Source organism: Protopterus annectens, chromosome 3.part0 (assembly GCF_019279795.1).
Source record: "Protopterus annectens isolate FY-2018-M chromosome 3.part0, PAN1.0, whole genome shotgun sequence".
Lineage (NCBI taxonomy): Eukaryota > Metazoa > Chordata > Ceratodontiformes > Protopteridae > Protopterus > Protopterus annectens.
Genome location: NC_056731.1, coordinates 563,262,213 through 563,285,006, shown reverse-complemented (window position 1 = coordinate 563,285,006; position 22,794 = coordinate 563,262,213). Strand labels below are relative to the sequence as shown.

Genomic DNA, 22,794 nt, shown 5'->3' with positions numbered 1-22,794 from the left:
AGATTTGGGAAATCTACTTTCATTCCACCCATGAATAAACATGTATCTATTTTCAGAGAGTGCATTATGAAGGAATTACATTTTGCCAATTTGTATGAGCCAAATTCTAATAATCTCAATGCAGCAGAAAGAAAGGCTTTGTTGGAACTTAAAGACAATCATGATTTAGTCATTACTATGGCTGATAAAGGAGGTGCTATTGTGGTCATGGACTACCAAACATATACAGATGAAGCCTTGCGTCAATTATCAGATTCTAGTTTTTACATGGAATTGAGTATTGACCCTACTTCAAACTTTAAGGAAGAGATTGATTGTTTTTTAGATTTAGCGGCTGACCAGGGGGTGATTCGTGAGCAGGTAGCTAAACAACTGAAGGTGGACGAACCTACTCCACAATATTTATATTTGCTACCTAAAATACATAAAGATCCACTTCATCCCCCTGGTAGACCGATTGTGTCAGGCCGAGGTTCTTTAACGGAACCATTGTCTGCCTTCCTTACACAATACTTAAAACCATTATTGATACAAATTAGATCACGTATCAAGGACACTACTGAATTTCTTAATATTGTTAAAGACTCTCAGTTAGAATCTTCATGGTGGTTATGTACATTGGACGTGGCTTCATTATATACTAGCATCCCCCATGATTTAGGCATTCTTGCTGTTTCATATTGGCTATACAAATCTGATCTATATTCGACAGGGTTCAACAATTTTTTGATTAAATTAACAGAAATTGTGTTACGTAAAAACATCTTCTATTATCATGGAAAAGCTTATTGGCAAATCAAGGGAACAGCAATGGGGGCCTCGTTTGCACCCATATATGCAGATCTTTTTATGGGTTATTATGAGGCCACATTCATATATGATGGTCAGCATAACATACATATACAACATCTAGACATCTGGAGGAGGTATCTGGATGATTGTTGGATGGTGTGGCGTGGTGATAGGGAGGAATTATCTGAGTTTGTAACCTATCTTAATGACAATTCTTTTGGTATTAAATTCACTGCCAATATTGAGCGAGAAAGTATTGTGTTTCTGGATGTATTGGTTACTAGGCTCTCTGACAACACACTAGCCACTTCAGTTCATAGAAAATTTCCAGAATACAATACTTTGTTACATGCTCAGAGTTGTCATCCACGCCAAATCATCCGCAATATTCCTAAATCTCAATTTATTAGGATTAAATGGATTTGCTCTTCTGAACAAGAGTATTCTAACTTTAGTGTTGATTTGTCTAGATGATTTATCAACCGTGGCTATAAGGCACATAACATTTCTACAACCATAGATGTAACCAATAGGCTAACACGTACTGAACTGTTGGAATATAAATCACATGACTTGGCAACTTCTGCACAACAACGCAATCAACCTTTAAGGTTAGTAACCACTTATGGGACAAATACTAATCACTTTACAGACATTATTAATCAACATTGGGGCATTTTATTATCACAGGATACTTTGAATCAAATCTTACCTGATCGATGTTCTTTCTCCTATCGGAGGGGACGAAATATGAATTCACATTTTACTCATTATAAGACATACATTCCCACTATACCAGTACAAACTACCTTATTTGGAGACGTACTAAAAGGCTGTTTTCCATGTGGCCATTGTTCTGCTTGCAAACATGTATCAAAAACGAGTGAGTTTTCAAGTAAGAACACTTCGCAAGTCTTTAACATCAGGATATTTGGAAATTGTAGTTCAGATTGGGTGATATAGTTAGCTACGTGCACTTGTTCTGCTTTTTATATTGGGCAGACTTCCAGGCCAGTTAAATTCAGAATAGGTGAGCACATGAGTGCTATTAGAAATAGACGTACAACAAATGCATTGTTCAAACATACTATTGAAAACCCATCTGCTACATTCAAATTTGTTGTTATTGATAGGATAATTTTACATAGAAATTTCAAAGCAGGATGGCACCAGAAGCTCAATGATATGGAAAATAAATGGATTACCAAACTGGGGGGTCTGTTTAGACCAGGATTAAATATATTAGAACAACAATGATGGGGCAATTTACAATATAAACATGTAATATAATTTTTTTCATTGGGAATATTGTATTTTCTCAGATATGTAAACACTTCATATTATAGCTATATATGTATATGCATAATATGGTCTCTATATTATATATACATTTTGATAACAATATTCTGATGAGTAGGAGAAATATATATGATGATTATTTTATTTATTTACCTATATATCTCCTTTATCAACATAACTATAAATATACATGTTGTATTGCTTTCCATGTAATAATTTTTTCCTTTTGGAATTGCAAAATGTACTATCTGATGGTTTGGATGTATGTCCCTTTAAGAGCTGGGATATAAATAGTGCTTAATATGGCGGAGACTTTTTGACTTTTGACTTTTTACTGTCTTCAGCATTGATAAAGGCTTGCATAAGCCGAAACCGGTTTGCTTTCAGTAATGGTTATTACCATTACTTTGGATGGATTGATGGTCAGCTATTAAATTCTTTTTCAAGCAATCCTTTTCATGCTGGTCCACTTTTGTTCACAGACTTGGCTGTTTTTGGGACCATGCACGTTGTCCTGCATGCGTGTACCTTGGATTCTGGATGTTAATTATCCCTGTCAATCAAATGAAAATTATATTAATGCTTATATGCTACTGGTTACTAGCAAAAATTGAGCTTAAAAGCTCTTTTATTCCACCTTTTACTCATGAAGGGATTCAGCATTTTTATTCTATGTTTAGTTATGCAATGGAAAAAAGTTTTACTGAATTTAAAATTGACAACTATAATCTTGCAAAGGAAAAGTGGAAAATGTTAAATATTTTAAGTACTAGGAATGATTCTTCTTCTTCTTTCGGCTTTTCCCAGTTAGGGGCCGCCACAGCGGATCACCTGTCCGTTCATGATTGGCAGTGGAGTTTTACAGTATTGAGTTGCCAGCCCAATGCCCAACCTTCCACAGAAGACACATGCGCACACACACTCATGCCTAGAGCCAATTTAGAGTGTCCACTCCACCTACAGCATGTTTTGGGGGTGAGGGAGCAAACCGGAGCACCCTAAGGAAACCCATGCGACCACAGGGAGGACATGCAGACTCCACACAGAAGGCACCCCAGCCAAGAATTGAACCAGAGAACCTCTTGCTGTGAAGCAGCAACACTAACCACTGCACCACCATGGCTGCCACTATTTTAAGTACTAGGAATGATATTGTATTTAAACCTGCCGATAGGGGTAATAAATTGGTTATTTTAAGTTTCACTCAGTACTTCAAAATATGTAATGAGCATTTGAATGACAATAGCACATATGAAAATGTTGGAAATGGTATGTATCTTAAAGTCCTTGATGAATATAATGAATACAAAAAGGACATAGATTGGGTTATTTTTCTTTGGAAGATATTAATAAAAGGTTTGCGATAAAAGGTTGCAAAATGGCTCACTTTTACTGTCTTCCCCCGGGGCATCCTATAGTCGCGGGTAGGGAGTATTTTCTAGGTAAAATAGGACAACTTCTTCATTATTTTTTGCTTCCTAAAGTCCAACTATTACCAGCCTATGTCAAAGATGTATTTGAATTTTTAGATAAAATTTGATTTGTACAATGGAATGAAAATATGTTTTGTATATCTGCAGATGTCAAGAGCCTTTATACAAATATTTGTCGTAGTTTTGGTTTAGAGGCAGTAAGATTATTTTTAGGTGAATATCCAGTTACAGAATATATTACTGAATTACTGGACTTTTGCCTACAAAATAATTTTTTTGAATTTTGTGGAAAGTTGTATAGACAAAAATAGGGAACTGCCATGGGGGCATCTTTTGCCCCTACCTATGCTAATTTGAGTATGGGTCTCTTTGAATCAGAATATATGTACAGATCACAATTTTTCCAAAAGTATGTATTAAAATATTTCAGATACATTGATGATTTAATTTTTTTATATGAGGGTGGTGGAAATGAGGTAACTAATTTTATTAATGAAATTCAGAACAATAGATTTGGTTTGCAATTTGATGATCTCAAGGTAAAATTATCCCTTTTTTAGATGTAGTACTAGACAGTAGTGGTGAATGTTTTTGGACTACAGTCCATAGGAAGTTTCAAGATGAGGTATTTTATTTTTTGGCCCACAGTTGTCACCCCCCCCCCATACAATTGAAGCTGTACCTTTGGGTGAATTTAATAGGTTGTCTGGGCTTTGTAACAATGAGGTAGATCTGGATAAAGAAATAGATAGGACTATGGAAACGTTTAGGAAGAGGGGTTTTAGCAATGCGATACTAAGGAATAGTTAGGAGAAAATTGATAAGAAAAAGGAATAAAGGGATAAAGGAGTAGGCTATTGGCAGAGGGATATGATCAGAGATGAAAGGGAAATCATGTATTTTACTACTACTTATAGTAGTTTCAGTCCAGTACTGGTGAAACTGTTACATGTTTATTGGGGTTATATTACACAGTTTAAAGAGATTAGTGAAAATATTAAAGGGATACCTACTATCCTGTACAGGAGAGGTAGAAATATGAAAGATTTTCTAGTAAAAACTAAATGCACTTTTCCTGTGGTAAAAATGAATACAAATCTGAATAATTATGGAACAAGTAGTTGTGGTAGATGCAAAGCCTGTAAATATATTGCACAGAGTTTTAATAAAATTAATGGTATGACATTTCAAGTTAAGGGTTGTTTTAGCTGTAATACAGAGGTTATTATTTATGCCTTAAATTGCCGATGTCAGAAGTTTTATATAGGACAAAGTAAAAGGGCATTTAAGGTTAGACTGTTGGAACACTTAAGAGACATACATAATGTGAAAAAAGAAAGCTCTGTAGCGATGCACTTTAATCAAGTACATGGAGGAAATAGTCAGAGATTAAAAGGGTCCATTTTAGAAAAAATAAATGTTTATACAGATGGTGATGAATTTTTGAAAAATTAATTATTATTTAAAGAGTCCGTTTATATTTTAAAGTATGATACCATGATCCTGAATGGGTTAAATGCAGAAATGAATTGGAGATGTCTATTGAATGATGTTAAGTAATTGTTTTATTAATTTATTGATGTGGACAGTGGATTGTTTTGTAATGTTATACTCTTTGAAGGCTGATTTTGCCGAGATGTCAGATTAATAAAGTGTGTGGATTCTTCGCCTGGTGGTCTTCTTATCTGGTTTGGTGCATTGTCAACTTGTGGTTATATACTAATATCCATTACCATATATATACTATTAAATGAGGTGTTGAAATACAGGCTGTTTATTCCTGTGGCACCTTCAGCAGATATTCTTTGTGCCCTGTGAACCTCTGTCCTGACATCCAGCACCATTCAGTGAGACTTATCTGAGGTGTCTGTGAACTTGGGACACTAGAACTACATCTGTCTCTATCAGACTGATGTCCCGTCACCCCTTGACCTACTGTACCATGCCAGGTCAACAGCCTGTTGTTGTGCATCATGAATAATATGTCTGGCTCTGTGATAGACCATTGTCCATGAATGGTTCTGGCCACCAGCAGCATTTCTGTTCAGCACCAGATCTTTCAAGGAATCTTCTTGGCAGTCCTAGTTAATTGCATCTAAGTCAAATTGTCGTCAGCCATGGAGATGGTGGCGCTGGATGAGTATGTCATTCTCAATATCTGCCCTTTCTCATTGTTTTGTCAGCAGACCATTCAGCATGCTTCTTTTTAGATTGTCACTTAGACATTGATGCGCAAGTATGGAAAACACTGTTATGAAGATCATGATCAGGGTGTCCCAAAAAATATGCACGTATGAACATATGCACCTTGCTGCCTATGTGTCTGACATTCCTATATGTCAAATCAGGCTGTAAATCAAATATCAGCCACATAACAGTAATGGTCAAATGACCCCAAGAGTACAATAATTGTACTGCTGCAACTCCCCAGAATAGTATCAATGTGTCCTGGCACTGTGATAAAAAACACTGGCAAATGCAGTCCACTAATATGAAATAAACAGACATTTTGCACAGGTGTTCTGTGGAAGTGCAGATGGGTGTGTTTCTCATTAAGCTTTCCAATCCTTTTGCACAACAATTACATATACTCCAATTACTTCTATCAGTTCATTTTTGTTCTTAAATGTCTTGAAGTTATTGTTACAGCTTAATATGTAAGCATGCAGTATACCGTTGTTATTTATCCATCCATCCACAATCCCTTTTTCCATTTTTGCACATAGTTAAGGTGTCACCCCAACAATGACAATCATTTAAAGCCATTGTTCTACCATTGAGTTGCTAGCACTGTCTTGATTGTTCTTCCATGCACACACACACACACACACACACACACACACACACACACACACACACACACACATGCACGCATACATGCCCATGCAGTCACATCTACAGCCAGTTTAGAGTATCAAGTCCATTTACCTCATGTCTTTGGAATTGGGGGTAGGACTGCAACACCCAGATAAATCTCAAACAAACATAGCGAGGGCATGCAAACCCCACACAGAAGTTACCCCAGCTGAGCACCAAACCTTAGAACCTCTTTCTGTGAGGTGACAGTGCTTCCCATTGTGCCACTATTTCACCCAACTTAGGTTAAGCTGAAAAAGTTGAGAGTTAACTGGTTAATTATTCAGCAGGTATTATGTATGAATGATGTTAAGTTCTGTAAGTATACTGCTGTTCCATGGATTCATCAGTAGTGCAGTGATGGTCACTGGTTTCCCTCATGCTTATATTGTGCTAATTCTGATGTCTGAGCATGATTATTTTGCAAAAGAATACTCAATGCAGGCATGTTTTTGAACTGCTGACTTTTTGCATCATGCATATTGGCCAAATCTTGATACTATATTATATGTAGTGTCATGCGCACATCTGGATACCTGCAGGAAGCACTGAGCAAGTACACTTCATCTCATGCCTCTAGACAGATACCTCTAATTCCAGACAACACATTCTGAGAATGGAGTCACTGTAATACATAGTTCATCACCAGCATATTCTAAGATGCTGAACTGCTATGATTCACACATCAAACATCTACAAACACTGTCATACATTACTTAATTTTGACATTTCTGCCACAGGTCATGCAAATGAGCAGTCCCCCATTGTGTGACAGTTAATGTATCCAGAAATGTGTGTAACTACAAATTTCCTACCATTTATCTCTGTAGCTTGCGATAGACATCACTATGGTATCTGAGGATGGTAATACTGGTGAATTCTGGGCATAAAGGTAGTGTGGTGCAGAAACCAAAATATTCCAACACTTTCTGCATCAGAATTATAGAACAGGGCTCTGAGATGAGGGCTATCAAGGCCCTCAGTATAATGCAGAGGTCAGAAACAGCTTGATGCAAGACTTGTCATGTACCACGGCAATACTTTGTAATAGTGAGCAATGCCATCACCCTTACAGTGACTTAAATAGATGTAGGCCTTACATCCTGGGCTGATAGGAGGATGAGGTGAGGGTGCATCCACCACCTGTGTACTGTATGAAATCGGTGGCTCATCCTCACATGCCATGCAAATGTCTCATGCACTCCCATTATTCCTCCTCAGCCCCAATTGCAGAGAATGCAAATCTGTTAAAAAAAAAGTTGCAGTGCCTCATGTAGCACTGGTGTGAGTATGCTTGTTACAACTGTAGTAATGGTTCCAATGGGTTTTCCACTAGGTGGCCACCATATCACATGTCCAGAGTAGAATATTATTTTAGAAAATGTGTAATTTGACAGGACTAATCCTAGCTGCAGGCAGTGACATTGAATTCAGTTAGATCATTGCACTACAAACCAGGCGAGTATTGTTGAATGTCTGATACTTCTGGTCTGTCCTATAATGATAAGGTGTTTTAGGTATTTGGCAAGGTCTGGTACTCTTGGATGTATAAACAGGGGCTTGGGAGATAAAACATCTACAAGCAGAGCCCTGGGAGATGAACCATTTACATGTCGCTTGTAAATGATTCATATAATAATGCAGTCTGTATGTAACCACATTTCAGTTTTACTCTGTAGCTGATTCCTTTCTGATGAATTCATACAGGCATACTGCTTAATTATTTTCTTGTGTTACCTGCATGTTCTATGCTCACTACCATACTTCTTCCTGGTTCAATCACATTCCCATGTAAAACGCAAGCATTTTTAAGTCAAGGTAGAGTGGCTATCCCATAACACTGGCAAGGTTCAAACAACTAGAACCCTTTCCCTTAAAAAAATCTCTAAATACTATCAGGAACTTTCATACCCAAACTGTTTAGCCCAGTTTGCAATTCCCCAAATATTAGCACTAGAAATCCAGCTGTTAACGTTATTATAAAAAATTGTATTTATCTCTATCTTTAAATCTCCTCTATCTTTCTAGTTTTGTTTATTTCTTTATTCCTTTTTCCTTATGTTACACTCTTATTTCCACCATTCTCAATTTCATTGACAAATGCAGCAGTAGAATTAAGTAATGAAGCAGAGGTCTCATAATGACTATTCACAACCCTTGGCTGAGTAGTTTTACCCTTAAAAAATGTATGACTTTGTACCAGCTCTTGAACCTAGTTCTTTTTCATTTTCATCATCTTGTTTTGCTGATTATTTTTTAGGCAGTCTACCTAAAAATAATGTCTTCTGAAAACCTAATACACATTTTACCAAAATTCCATTTGCTGTGGCCTAATTGGCTACACTCTTCATCTGCTAAATCAAGAAAATTACACTTAAAATGCCCCATTTTACCCCAGACAAAACAGTACTTTGGTTGTTTTGCATATCTTAGGACACATCTATAAGTCTATGTCTTTACCTAACCCTTACCTTCCTTACCCCAAATGATGAGACATTTAATAAATCTGAAAGTTTCAGTATTAAAAAAGTAAACTCTGCTTACCTGCATACATTATCCACCTCCATTTGGTGATAAATATTACTTTAAGCATTACATACATTTTTGACCAATTTCTCAACCTGGCACACTTTCCAAAAAAAAAAAAAAACATTCATCAGACTAAATTGCAAATAACTCTTGTGTTTCCATGGAGACAGGCTGACTCCAGGGATAGGCAGTAAAAGCCAATACAATGTTTTAAGGTTAAAAGTTAATGGTTTCACATCTGGTAGGGGAATAAAGACAGGACAAAAATAGACAGCAATTAGAGTAGGCAGGAGCACAGGTGGCAGCATGCACCTAAGCATGCATAACCTTAAATTAAGGTTAGGTAATGCGTGTGCTTGCAGCTGACAATTTGGGACAATTGTTCCTATCAGAAGGGTTAAACTTCATTATTTCAAGATGTACATAACGTTTTGTGTTTCTTTTAAGTTAATATGTTATGGGTGTGCTCTGAGGGCATTTTTTGAAAGCTTTCATTAAAACAAAAAGCTTTGTAAAATGTGACATCGGTTCATATGTAGATGGAAAAAAATTCTATTATGCACACTTTTGGTTTTGTGAAAGGTTGGTTTTGTCATCTCAGTAAACTGAAATTTCAGTAAGTGTAAATTCAGTCTATAGAAGTAGACCCATATATATATATATATATATATATATATATATATATATACATATATATATATATGTGTGTATATATATATATATATATATATATATATATATATATATATATATATATATATATATATATATGCACACACACACACACACACACACACACACACACACACACACACACACACACACACACGCACACACACACACACACACACACACACACACACACACACACTGCTCTCTGTAGCTCCAGTTTGCACTTGGGCTCATTATAGCAGACAGGTACCCAAGTGGAAAGGATAGGTGGCATTGTTTCCCAAACATCACAGATGTTTATGCTGGTAGGACATACTTGCATTATATTGATAATCATCTGAGTGTAGTTCTCTTTGTGAAAAAATTGAATGCTGTGGTATGTTTAACCACGATCTACTGAATCGCGTGAGCTGACAGTTCACTTTATTTATTTATTTATTTATTGACATTTGGTGGCCGGGAAAGTCCGACTAGGTCAAAAGTCCATTTTTACTAGAGGCATAGGGAGAAAATCTCCAGTACTGTTCAATAATAAACATTTAACATAGTAAAAATATTACATGTATAAATAAAACATATGTAGAATTGCAAAAATGTTTACAATAAGTTGCACTTAAGTTACAATGGAGGTGCTGAAGTAGTACTTACAGTAAGAGTTGTGATCTGTTTAACAAAATATAAAAGAAAGACATGAATAAATATGTATGGTGGTAGATATAAGTAGATTCAAGAATAGGTGATGTAATACACGTTTGATAGTGGTTGGAGAAGGAAGGGACATTAATAGTGGTAATGAGGAGGAGTGTTAGAGTTGAAGGTACGGATAAGATGACTGCTACAGAGATGAACTCAGGAGTAAGTAGGAGAAATGGGGCAAGAGGGGGGTTTAAGATAAGAGGTAGAGGGGTAGTAAGGGATAAGAAGTTTGTGGGAGGTAGTTGGAGGTGAGTGAGTAAAAGAAAGGAAAAGGGGCATAGGTGGGTGATGGAATAGAGGTTTGAAGAAAAAATAACGATGAAAGGTTGAGAGGGAAAGTTGTAGGTAATATGTTTGTTTTAGTGCATGGGTAGGTATGTTTGTTTAGAAGGTGTTTTTTAGTGTAATCCTGAATCTCTTGGAATTATCAATACTAGTAATTTGTTCTGGTAAAGCGTTCCATAGTTTAGTTATAGAATAGTAATAAAGACACTGGAGGGCTCTTCTATTAGGTTTGTGTATGCTTATTGGTTGTTTGTCTAATGAACAGAGAGTTCTGGTAGGAATTTAGCTGTGCAGAATGTATTTTAGGGTGGGACAGAAATCTGGTTTGTATATTATTTTATGTGTGATAGATAGTTGCAGATAATCAAGATGGTGTTGGAATTCAAGCCAGTTTAGCTCTGTAAGAGCTTTGCAGTGGTGGCAGTGGTATGATAAACCTGTGGTAAATTTGGTGATCTTGTTTTAGCAAGACTGAAGTTTATTTGTTAAGGAACAAGTGCACATTGGTGAAAATAGGACCTCCATGTAGTAGAGAGGGGATCAAGTAGTTATTGGCTAGCATTGTTTTGGTAGAGGGATCCATGAAGTTTTTGTGTCTGTAGAGCTTCCCAATTTTATTTATTTATTTATTTTTTATTTTATAGCATTGCGTGTGTTTTTTCAAATGTGTGTTTATTGGTATCATTGCCCTGTTATCCAGTATGATATGAGCATGGAATCAGAGTGCTGTGGACAGCTGGTCCTCCTACATGGGATGGAGGGAATGTGTGCCTGACCCACTGCAGAAAAATATTTTTGTTGTGTTATTTTGTCATTTTTGATTTGTAGTGTTCAGATTTCATCTTTTGGAGATGTACTGCAATCAGAAACAGGACAAGTTATCACTTCTACTGATATCTTCAAGTTATGGCCTTCCTATGTATAAATAGATTAATTAAAAGAGAGGATGAATTTTACCACAACTAATGGAGTTGACCTGGACAGTATTCTCACAACCTTACTAGTTGAATAGATGACACCTAAGTATTCAATATGGAAGAAGGGAGGTTATGTATAAGATTGCTTAACAAGATGGAATAATGTAATTAATTCCCCTCAACCCTGAGGAAAAGCACAGCATAAACAGAGCTGGGATAACCATCTCATTCCCCCCAAGTTAACATGTATTAGGATACCAATATATCCAGAGATTTTCTTATGCCTAAAACGTCTCTCAGTAATTCCTATGAATATTGTCAACCTATTATCAACATATTGCCATTGCATGGGTGGTTCCCAGGTACACATTTTCTAATGTGTCCTATATTGGAAGACATTATCCAATATGAGTATAATGCTTAAATGTTAATACACTTACCACATTTGCTTGCAAGTGATATTGTACACCCTTGCTTTTAGACAAATCAACAGGAATATATATATCATATCACCAGTGCCTGTGTGTTATTCATTCAGCTTTCTAACATGGCATGCTGTCACAGATTTAAAATTACAAGTAATGGCATATTCAACCACTGCTACTAGATATGCGAACAACATCAATGAACCTTGCAGCACACTCAGCATTCAACGGTATGGTAACTGCAGTTTTAATATTTATTATGCATTTTTCACTTTTATACTGTTGCCATTCCAAGCAGGGACTCCGTGATAATATTAGGGTACCACCAAGAGCTGGATAAGATGAGGTGGGTAAGTGGAGGAGACTAAGTACTGAGATGGTATCAAAAAGGCAACGGTAGTGGTAGGGATACCTGTATCAAGATATTAAAATATTTTGACACAATGTGTTAATGTGCATGATGCGAAACTCTTTACTGACAGGTTCTTGTTAGGCATGTGGTCAAGGAGCCCATAGAGGAGTCTAGCCCAGTTTTCCAATTGTTCCAGACCATTGTCTGGTTAAGTGATTTGCTCAGAGGCATAGAGTAGGCAAAAAGATGCAGAAAGAATTAAAGCCTTGAATACAAAAAACAGCTTAACAGTTCACAGCCCCAAATCATCTGTGCTGTCAGTAGAACAGCTCTTCATAGGCTTCATGGACATCCCTCTCCAGCAGGAAAAGAGGAGTGCTATAAACTTCATCTTTGGAGAAAGCACAGACTGGCACCCTATGAATATATCAGGTCATGACTTCCACCTGGCATCACAGTTTTTATCAGTAAAGAAAGTAGCAGTCTGCAAAGTCAGAGCAGAGGTTAAAGTTGTGAACTGCAGTTCTTATGGTATAGGGTTTGAATCCCTCATCCCAAGTTTACTACTGTGTGAGCTTGAGAAAGTCACTTAACCAGACATTGTTCCTGGGTTACCCCTGAAAAAGGTCTGTGTGCCCAATGGGTTTACCTGGTTAACAAATAGGTATTATTGTTATTATTATTATATTATTAAGGTCACGTGTGGAAAGCATGCATATAGGTATTTAATCGAATCTTTCTCAAAATCAGTTATGACCATCTGAGATGCAAGCAGCACAGCAAGCTATTGCACACATTGTAATAGCAAATCACACAAGGCAATTTAAACACTTTACACTTATGGGAAATGGCAACATACAACAAGAGAATGATCCACGTGTTTTCATTGCCCTACATATAATCATGGATTGCAAACTGCTGTCTACAGATCTTGTCATCTTTCAGTTCTACACAACTTGCCTGAAGGACCTTCGTATTCTTTATCATTATAAGCTCTGTATAATTCAGGAGAATGTACTTGGTGTGGAACCCGCTGATGCTGGCCATAAACTGGACAGATGTTAGCAGTGTTCATCACCATGCCCAAGTTAAATCATGCACTGATTACAGGGTACAGCTATATCTGTATCAGGCCAGTTAGGGCAGCTCTTTCTGGGTGTGCTATCTTGGTGGTGGGCTACATTCTCTTGCTACTTTCTTTAACCAATGTACTGTATCAGACACCATCATGTCTCTGGTGCTGGTCAACTTCTTTAGCTACTCACCATGAAGCATTCTAGTATCTGGTCATCTTCTTCAGCTACTCACCATCCTCGACTGTCATTGTCACTGTATGTGCTTTGTCACATCTGGTGAGTTTTTAAACACAGCTTTTCTCACTAGCATAGTCTCTGTCTGATTAGTAAATCCACCAATGATAAAACAGAGCCCATTTTATTGTTTGCCTGTGCACTTTGACAGGCACTCACTTGTGGATACCTGTATTCTACTTCCAGTTGCTGCTCTTCCTCAAAGACCTACTTATCTATAATACTTTTGATTGTCAAGTTTAGGATTGCTAAAATGTGATGTCCCATTCTACCCTGTGATATAAAAAGAAAAATCAGAATAATTGTTTTAATCACATGATTGCTAATGTCACTGTATGTGCATTAATGTACACGTGGAATGCTATTAATTTGACTACCTTGGATTTTGTTAGTGGTTCAGGCAGAGACTGGCATGTGTCTGTTCCAGTTGAATCCATTCTGCTGGTTAACAAACATTAACCAAATGAATCAAAATGGTTAGCATTTACCTGCTAGATAGCCATCTAGTACTTTGTATGCAATGCTTTGTTGTTATAAATACTTTTTTAAAATGGTGTGTGTAATTTTTATTTACAGTAACTATTTCTTTTTTAAAATAATCTCTGCACTTGTAACTGAAAAGCAAGTTTAGGAAGACTTTGTTGTAATGCAACTGCCTTTTTTTTTTACCCGTTAAGATTTACGTTTCACTCTGTTGCTGCTGCTGTTGTTTTCAGAAGTGCTGTGGGACATTTAGAATTATAACAGGATGTTTTTATATCTTACATGAAAGATGCCTACAAATGTATTTGCTCTTTTTGACATAATACTGAGTATTTGAGTCGAAAACTCAGAAGGGCTGGGCCAAAAGTATAAAGTAAAATGGATCCTTTGTTCAATCCCAGAATTCTTACTATCCCACCAATAGGATGCCTTACTGTGACTTTAAATGAGTCAGTGATTTTATTGCTGAGTTCCACATACAAGATGATCCCTATAGCTATATTTCACTTGACAGATCCTAAAATGGAATCAGGGCTTTTGTGTTCTCACACTTGATTAAGCAGTATTGATCATAGCAGTAATGTTGTGTAACCAGGAAACAGGAATCCTTGCTGCAAGGCATTATAAACACAAACTAGCAATGCTTGTGTCCTTCACCCACAGGTTACATAGAAGAGAATTATATAGTAAAATAACATGTAACTTTTTAAGGTAGGACAACTTCCTTTTAAGGACTAGTATAAGAACGTAAATGAAAGGCAAGTTTGCAGTACTTGACTGTCATAATGCTGACTACATTGGAACGTCTTTTCTTTTAGTACTGAAAACTCAACTTAGGAGAGCTGGTTTTGTTTTACTTGCTTTAGAACATAATTTGAACTAAATCCTTTTTTATTTTTTTTTTAATATTTGCTATAGCGTTAAACTTCTCAACTTTATCACTGAATTTTTTTAGCATCATTGTCAAGCCTTGAACCTGCGTAGCCTTTTGCAGACTGAACAAAATGCATTATTATGACAATGCCAGCCTGTATAGCATTTTAATGTGGCTTTATGAGTAATGCCATGTAAATGGATCATGTGTATTTAGATATTAACTTTAAACTTCTTATTCACTGAAGTTATTAGAAGCCAGCATGAGTTTTATAATACTTTTGGATTTTAATTTCATGAAAATGTCATAAAAGCTAGATAACTAAATTGAAATTTAATTCCCTTAAACTAAAATCAGGAAATGAAACAAAGAAGCAGATTAGCAGGGGAAGGAAGGCAGGAAAGAGAAAAGGTAAATGTCAGCTACAACCTTCCTGTCACTATGATAAGCCCTGCAACCCTAATATGTCTTGATGAGAATTTATTACAGTAACAACAGAAATGGAGACAACTTATTCAGAATGTACTGCCTGCAGTAATTAGAAACAAATTAAAAAAAAATGATGGGAGAAAGTAAAAATATCTCACTTCAGTAAATTAACAATAGAAAAAGACAATCTTTGTGTCTGATCATCTGTGAGAAGTAAAGAATTACTATACATCATGAGAATTCAATTTAACTTTACTCTGCTAATGCAAAAACAGAAGATAGGAAAATATTTCCAGGGGAAATTCACATAATGAAGTGTACAATCATGTCTGTTAATTGTTTAAAGCACTTAGCGTGTTTTAGAAAGCATGTTAAACCTCCAAAACTAATTTAAAGATTTATATTTTAGTATGTTTGTTAAACTAGCCTTTGACTTTCTTGTTAACCTGTTTCAAGATTTATTTTAAAATACATGCACAATTTGTAAAGAATGCACATAAAACCAAATTACATCTGATAGTTACTATTTTGTTTTTATTGTGATAGTAGTGTTTGAATGTGTATTATAAATAAACAGCACATGTATTTCAAAATAAATCCTGAAAGAAATGAAAAAGAAAGTGAAGGGCCAGGATAACAGACACATTAAAATATAAATCTTTAAATTAGTTATGGATATGTAACATGCTTTCTAAAGCACATTAAGTGCAGATTTGAGATATTAAGCCGAGGCCCCATCTGCTTGGGTTTGTGGTACTGTAGCTGGATGTAAAAGATTCCAAGGCACCTATTGAAAAGTGTGGGGGAAGTTCTCCAGTGTCCTGTCCAAATTTCCCCTTGTAGTATAAATAGCACTTTTAGTAGTCCCTGAAAAGAGGCTACTAACGTGGTGAACAAAGGATACAATAAATGCATAAATAGATAAATTAATAAATAAATAAAAAGTGCATTTCCTACTAATACAGATAAAGGTTATTAAAGGCTTACTAATGCAAACTGATGATAATTGTTTCAAATACTGCAGCTTTTAGATATGATATGATACAACTTGGTTTTACTTTAATATCTTCTAGAATTATTTCCCTAGGCCTCCACTGAAAATGAAACTTCTCAGATGGACATTTGTGATTAACAAATGTAAATAAAAAATTAAGTAAGAAACTGACCTTTAATAAAACAAAGAGAATAAACAGTAAAACTATAGAGCAGCAGGAAATACATGGTCACTTAAGATATGTGACTCTAAAAACAGTTGTTTTATTTTCTGTGGGCTTTCAAAAACCTATGTGCATGCATTACTCTGGAGTCCATAAAAAGACATCCAGGAATGTTAAACCTGCATAGGTTAGTGAGGATTTCTGGATCCCTACCCTCACTGGTAAGATATCGGTCAGGTTCCTTATACCACAACACTATAATTATACATTGGTGCCAAATGCCAGTGTAAAGCTTCAACATAGCAGTGTAGCCTGTTAAATTCAAGGGGCTGTTGTTCATAGGTTCATAGATATCTACTACATTTAATGATCACTGGGGCCTTTTTAAGCTTAGGCATGCCTCCCAAATCTCTGACATGTTCTGAAACATTTACGAGGAAGGGCCTGGGAAATTCGGGTCTATATCACATAATCGAAGTTTAATAACTTCGAACACGGAATGTTCGAACCATCCTGTTCAAAGTTAAAAAACTTTGACTATGGATAAAAAACAAAAAAAAGAAAAGAAAATAAACTGTTGTAACCAGGGGTGCCCCCCCCCCCTGCACCCCCCACTACTTAAATATACCAACTCCGAGATCACACCACGTTGAACAAAATGGGAACCTTCCCTTATGGAGATTTCCTTTGAAACGCTCGAACTTCTGCAAATTTGAACTTATGGTCTCGACCATATGAGGTTCGAACTTGTAGAAGTTCGACTATCTGATAGGAACCCGGGAGTTCAACTATTTACAGGCTGCATCCATTAGAGACCTAGGTGCCAAACCATGGTGAATTTCAAGTGCCCCATCCAGTTGTCCAAGTTACACTTGAATTGTGTTAGGGGAAGAACTCTTCGTCACATGGATGGGGAGCCTATTCCAGAGAAAAGGTAGTCCTGGGGTGTACACCTGTCTCTTGTGGAGTAGGCAATGTTCAGCCTTGTGGCACTATTAATAAAGTAGGCAGTATATGATGTGAAACACATCTACTTTAAGTAACTGTTCCACACTACAGCTGGAGCTAGTGTTAGCAACAAGTGGGGGAATCCAGAAAAAGATTGTTAGCATTCAGTGTAGTATTCAGAGCCATCTTTATCCTACCTGCATTGTCTTGACTGATATAGATGTGGCACTGCGATTTTGACCAGTTTTGGTGACTGTCATCTCCTCCTGTATGCAAGAACTAATATTGTGAGCAGGCTAAGTGCTTGTAGTGTCAGTTCTTACCCACAGGTGAACACGTGGGGATGGCCAGCTTTGGTAGAACTCAGTCGTTGTAAGTAGTATTAGAGCCAGGGCAGGGAGAAGAAGGCAACTGCTCCGGGTGCAAATGCAAAGTGTTGGCTGATCATGATCCACTCATTACTGCATACTAGCTTTGAAAAGCTAGTATTGTATTTGCAGTCAGACCTAATTGTTTTAAGGTCTCTTGTGTGACCGAAACTGTAGCAACTGATTGCTCCATTTTTAGTAAGACGTTTGCTATAATTTAAAAAAAAAAAAAGATGATTTTTTTTTTTTTTTACTTAAACCTGAGTGGTCTAATGCCCCATGTGTGGTATAAACAATAGCAACTGCTTACTATAGTTGTAGCAAACAGTTTGCCACACTTTAAAATACAAAAAAAAAAAAATGGTTCCCTTTTATGCAGCTGAGAAGGATGTCGTAAGCAGGGAGCAGAAACAGGACACAATTGTCTCCTGCATTTCATTAGGCCAGGTACTTGATCACTGACTTTTTTTTAATTGCCCCTCATCAGCTCATGAGGGACAGGCATACTTCTTAACTGTCTGGATATATTTTTGGTCTATTCCTTATAAAATTTATTTTTTTTTCTGGCAAATCACTAAATAATGACAGACATTTTGGCTTCAGACTTTGTATCCTTTAAAAAATTATGCTAACACAACGTATTTCATTACTTGATTTAAACATTCTGTGCATCTTGTCAAACTTTAAATGTTAACGGTGTTGCCATGTTACACATTAAAAATATACTTGGTGACTACTCCATAGAGATAATTATGATTACCATACTGAATCAAGATAAACCTGTTGCTGACTATAATGATCCATATTGCCACTAAGTGTGTATGTACCATTTTTCTGTCCATAATGACAACAGCAAGAATCAAAACTGTATTCATTTTAACCCATAACAATTAGATGGGATTCATATTAAAATGAAAATGGTAAGAAAGCATAAAATGAATTACTTTAGATTCTGCATTTTCTAAGAAAATATTTTAATTATCTTTAGTATAAAAAAAGAGTACCTGATTCACTTGACTGCTATAACTATTTAGAGTAGTAAAATATAATATGATAGTCAGTTATACAGATAGAGGCTGGTAGTCACAGATGGTTATGAAGCATCCGGGATGACTACAAGTTTTCTTGCATATTTCACAAAACTATTCCAACTACTCTTATTCCTTTGATTTACTAATGCGTCATTTAAACAGTGAGGTTTGGAGCACTACAGGCTAATATGGTAATAATTGGGAGGGTCTGTGTTACTGACTATCCTGGTGGACTGCCTAGTTAGGTGACTCCTTTCTACAGGCCTCAAATGCAGGCCAAGAAGGCACAAGTGTACACAGCATTCTTGCAGTGCATACCCCTGCTTATCAATGGTCAGAATCTGTGCATGGTGACTCAGAAAGGGGTACATGTAAATGGTAATGTATGACTGTATGTGTCTGCAGTACTGGTACTGACCCTGAGTGAGTAAGTAAGTGCCTGTACATGAATGGCTATTGTAAGGGTTAGAATTTGTGCACATGTGTATACATGTAAATGAGTATGAATGTGTGTGTGCGTGTGCAAGCATGAGTGTGTGTGTGTGTGTGTGTGTGTGTGTGTGTGTGTGTGTGTGTGTGTGTGTGTGTGTGTGTGTGTGTGTGTGTGTGTGCATGTGTGTGCGTGTGCTTGTGTGTGTGAGCATGTGTGTGTGTGTGTGTGCTTGTGTGTGTGTGTGTTTGTGTGTGTGTGTGTGTGTGTGTGTGTGTGTGTGTGTGTGTGTGTGTGTGTGTGTGTGTGTGTGTGTGTGTGTGTGTGTTTGATTCCTCTGAATGGCGTTTTATTAGTACCTGTGCTAGAAGCACATGTGGCAGGTGCTGTGTTATACAGTTTTTCCATCTGTACAGGAGAAGGATTCATTATCATGCAGATTCCTGGGTAATGAGATGTTACCCTTTTTCAGAAAGTGGGTGACTGTGAAACAGTAAATGGCACCACATGCAGCACTTCTCACTGTTGCAGGATGTCTTGTACTGCAATGCCATTTACTATAAATGCAGACTATATTTAAAGATTTAAATCTTAATTCTAAAACATACATCAACATTGATTCACATTTATCAATGAAAGCTATTGCTGCTAAGGCAGGTGATTATTTCCTCTACTGCTTGCTTTAACAAGAGAACCATACAGAAATTGCATCAGATTAAATGTTAATATGAAACACCCAGAATTCAGGGGTCTATATTAAAAACCCAAAAACCCTTTTGAGCAAATACGACAACAGCAACACATATAGCTCAAACTGCAAATACGCCGAACCCCCTAAACCTCGAATCATCATAGTCGGCCAACCCCACCGCCCACTACATACTACCTACCCAAACATAAAAAATAAACCACATACATACACTAGCCAAACCTTACTTCTAACCCTACACTAAACCTTACATACATTACCTATCTATGCACTTACCTTAACCCGCACTCTAACCCTAAGGTCCGTAACTATCGCACACTTACCTTACGGAGCTATACAACAGATGGGCCAACCATGACAAATTGACATTTCGAATTTCACAGTTTTAGAGTTTCGCCATTTCCGAAGTTCACACAATATGTGTTTCTCTTTTCCGATTCGCTCAAACGGATCTTTGGTCTTCTAATATAGACCCTGAGTTCAGGACTGAGATGGAAATTAAACTGTCATCATTTGCAAATGATTTATTCCAAACTATTTCAATCATAAATAATTCAATGCAACATAATAGTCGTTAGAATTTAGTAAATTTTCCAGTGCTAGATTTTGTAACAATACAATCAAAAATTAAAACTTTATTAATAAATTAATAACAAAAGTCTGCTATATTAAGCACATTTTGTTATGAATGGAACGTCCAAAATTGAAAATATATGGAAGTTATTATTAAATTAAATGTTTATTCTACAATTAAAACTAATTATGATATTTTATAACAAATTCTAAGATTTTTTTTTTCTAAATAGAATAAAATATATTTTAATTTTGAATACAAATTCCTAAGATGATTTAATTGCCTATTTTATATGTTTCATAAACTATTTGAATCTCCTTTCAAAATAAAAATAAATGTGATTAATATAATTTTGTTGGCTTTCTATGGCGGGTATAGCTGATAACGTCGACACGCCAAAACACCGACAATGAAATAACCGACACCACAAATCCGAAAATTCAAAAATACGAAACGTCACATGCCCAACAAACCACAATCCCGACAATCAACAAAACAAATACCTTTTCCGAAAAACACACACGCAATACAAGCACACAAAACTCCTTACAAACCTACACTAAACCTTACATACACAACTATCTATGCACTAACCTTAACCCAAACCCTAACCCTAAGGTCCGTCACTGATGCACACTTACCTTACCCGCACCCTAACCCTAACTCACTTAATCCGCCTCTAACCCTTAAGTCTGTCACTATCACACACTTACCTTACCTGCACCCTAACCCTAACTCACTTAATCCTCCCCTAACCCTAAAGTTCGTCACTATCGCACACTTACCTTACTCGCACCATAACCCTAACTCACTTAACCCACCTCTAAACCTAAAGTCCGTCACTATCACACAATTACCTGACCCGCAACTTAAACCTAACATCTGTCACTATCACACACACTTACCTTACTCGTGCCCTGACCGTAACGTCCGTCCCTACCGCACACTTACCTTAACATGTTGGTGTTCTCAGCGTCAGGATTTTCAACTGTCGGTCTTCTCCGTTGTCGATCTTCCAGTGTCGGTATTCCCATTGTCGGCATTTGAAGCTTTCAGTTAAATCAGGTAGACCCTCTATGGCATATGGCTTAATAAATCAATATGTGCTTAAAATAAATAAGACCATGAGAAAAATATGGTCACATTTTTCCAGATGCTGAATCCTACATTCTAGATTATTTTAAGTCATTATTAACTAGTTAAATCACTCCTGTGAAACTATTTGAAAAAGCATACATTTAGCTTTATGAAAGATAAGAAACAATTATTTACACTTCCACAATATGTCTGTCTTAAGAACAATAATAAAATGACATATATAAAACAGGAAACTATTTTTAATATTTATTTCTTTAAGAATAAATTGGAAAATATAATTGCAAATTCCATTAAAATTGTATTTAGCAAACATTTTTGAAATTATTAGATATTTACCACATTTTTCTATTACATTAACAGATGTTTCTTATCTATACGACTATATAATATAAAACAGGAGGAATGGAATCACACGGGTCTTACTTAATGGCCAATTCAATATAATTTAAAATCATGGACCTTGAAGATGTACTAATTGACTTCTGTTTAGATAAAGAAGTCAAGTTGTATGTTCATAGAAATCACAGGAAAGAAAAGGCTATTCATCAATAAGTCATCTGTGCCTTAACAATAAATACCATCAGACTCTAATAGTCTTTATAAGGAAGGCAAGAGCTGTAAGACCCAGAGTGCATATTAAGAGACCCATCTATTTGTCTAAGCTATGTTTGAAGGCTGTCATATATTCACGTTGCTTAACACAGAAGCGGACTCTATTCCAGAGCAAGAGAAGTTGCTGAATAATGTCACTATTTATCCATTGTGTTTTGTTTATTACCGGTTATGAATTGTGTGTGTGTGTGTGTGTGTGTGTGTGTGTGTGTGTGTGTGTGTGTGTGTGTGTGTGTGAGTGTGTGTGTGTGTGTGTGTGTGTGTGTGTGTGTGTGTGTGTGTGTGTGTGTGTGTGTGTGTGTGTGTGTGTGTGTGTGTGTGTGTGTGTGTGTGTGTGTGTGTGTGTGTGTGTGTGTGTGTGTGTGTGTGTGTGTGTGTGTGTGTGTGTGTGTGTGTGTATATACACTGTCCACTAAGACCCTTATAAGCCTAGCTGTGCAACCAAATGCTTCCCATAAATTTGATTTATACTGGTGGTGATTTACTGACTGCCTCTGTCCATGAAGGATGTAGGA

At 36.5% G+C, this 22,794-nt stretch overlaps 1 protein-coding gene across 1 annotated transcript in view; it reads left to right on the top strand.

Moving 5' to 3' along the window:
• CNTNAP2 (contactin associated protein 2) overlaps positions 1 to 22,794 on the top strand; it is a 7,772,136-nt gene that overhangs the window by 4,087,382 nt on the left and 3,661,960 nt on the right. The gene's annotated exons all lie outside the window — the stretch shown is intronic.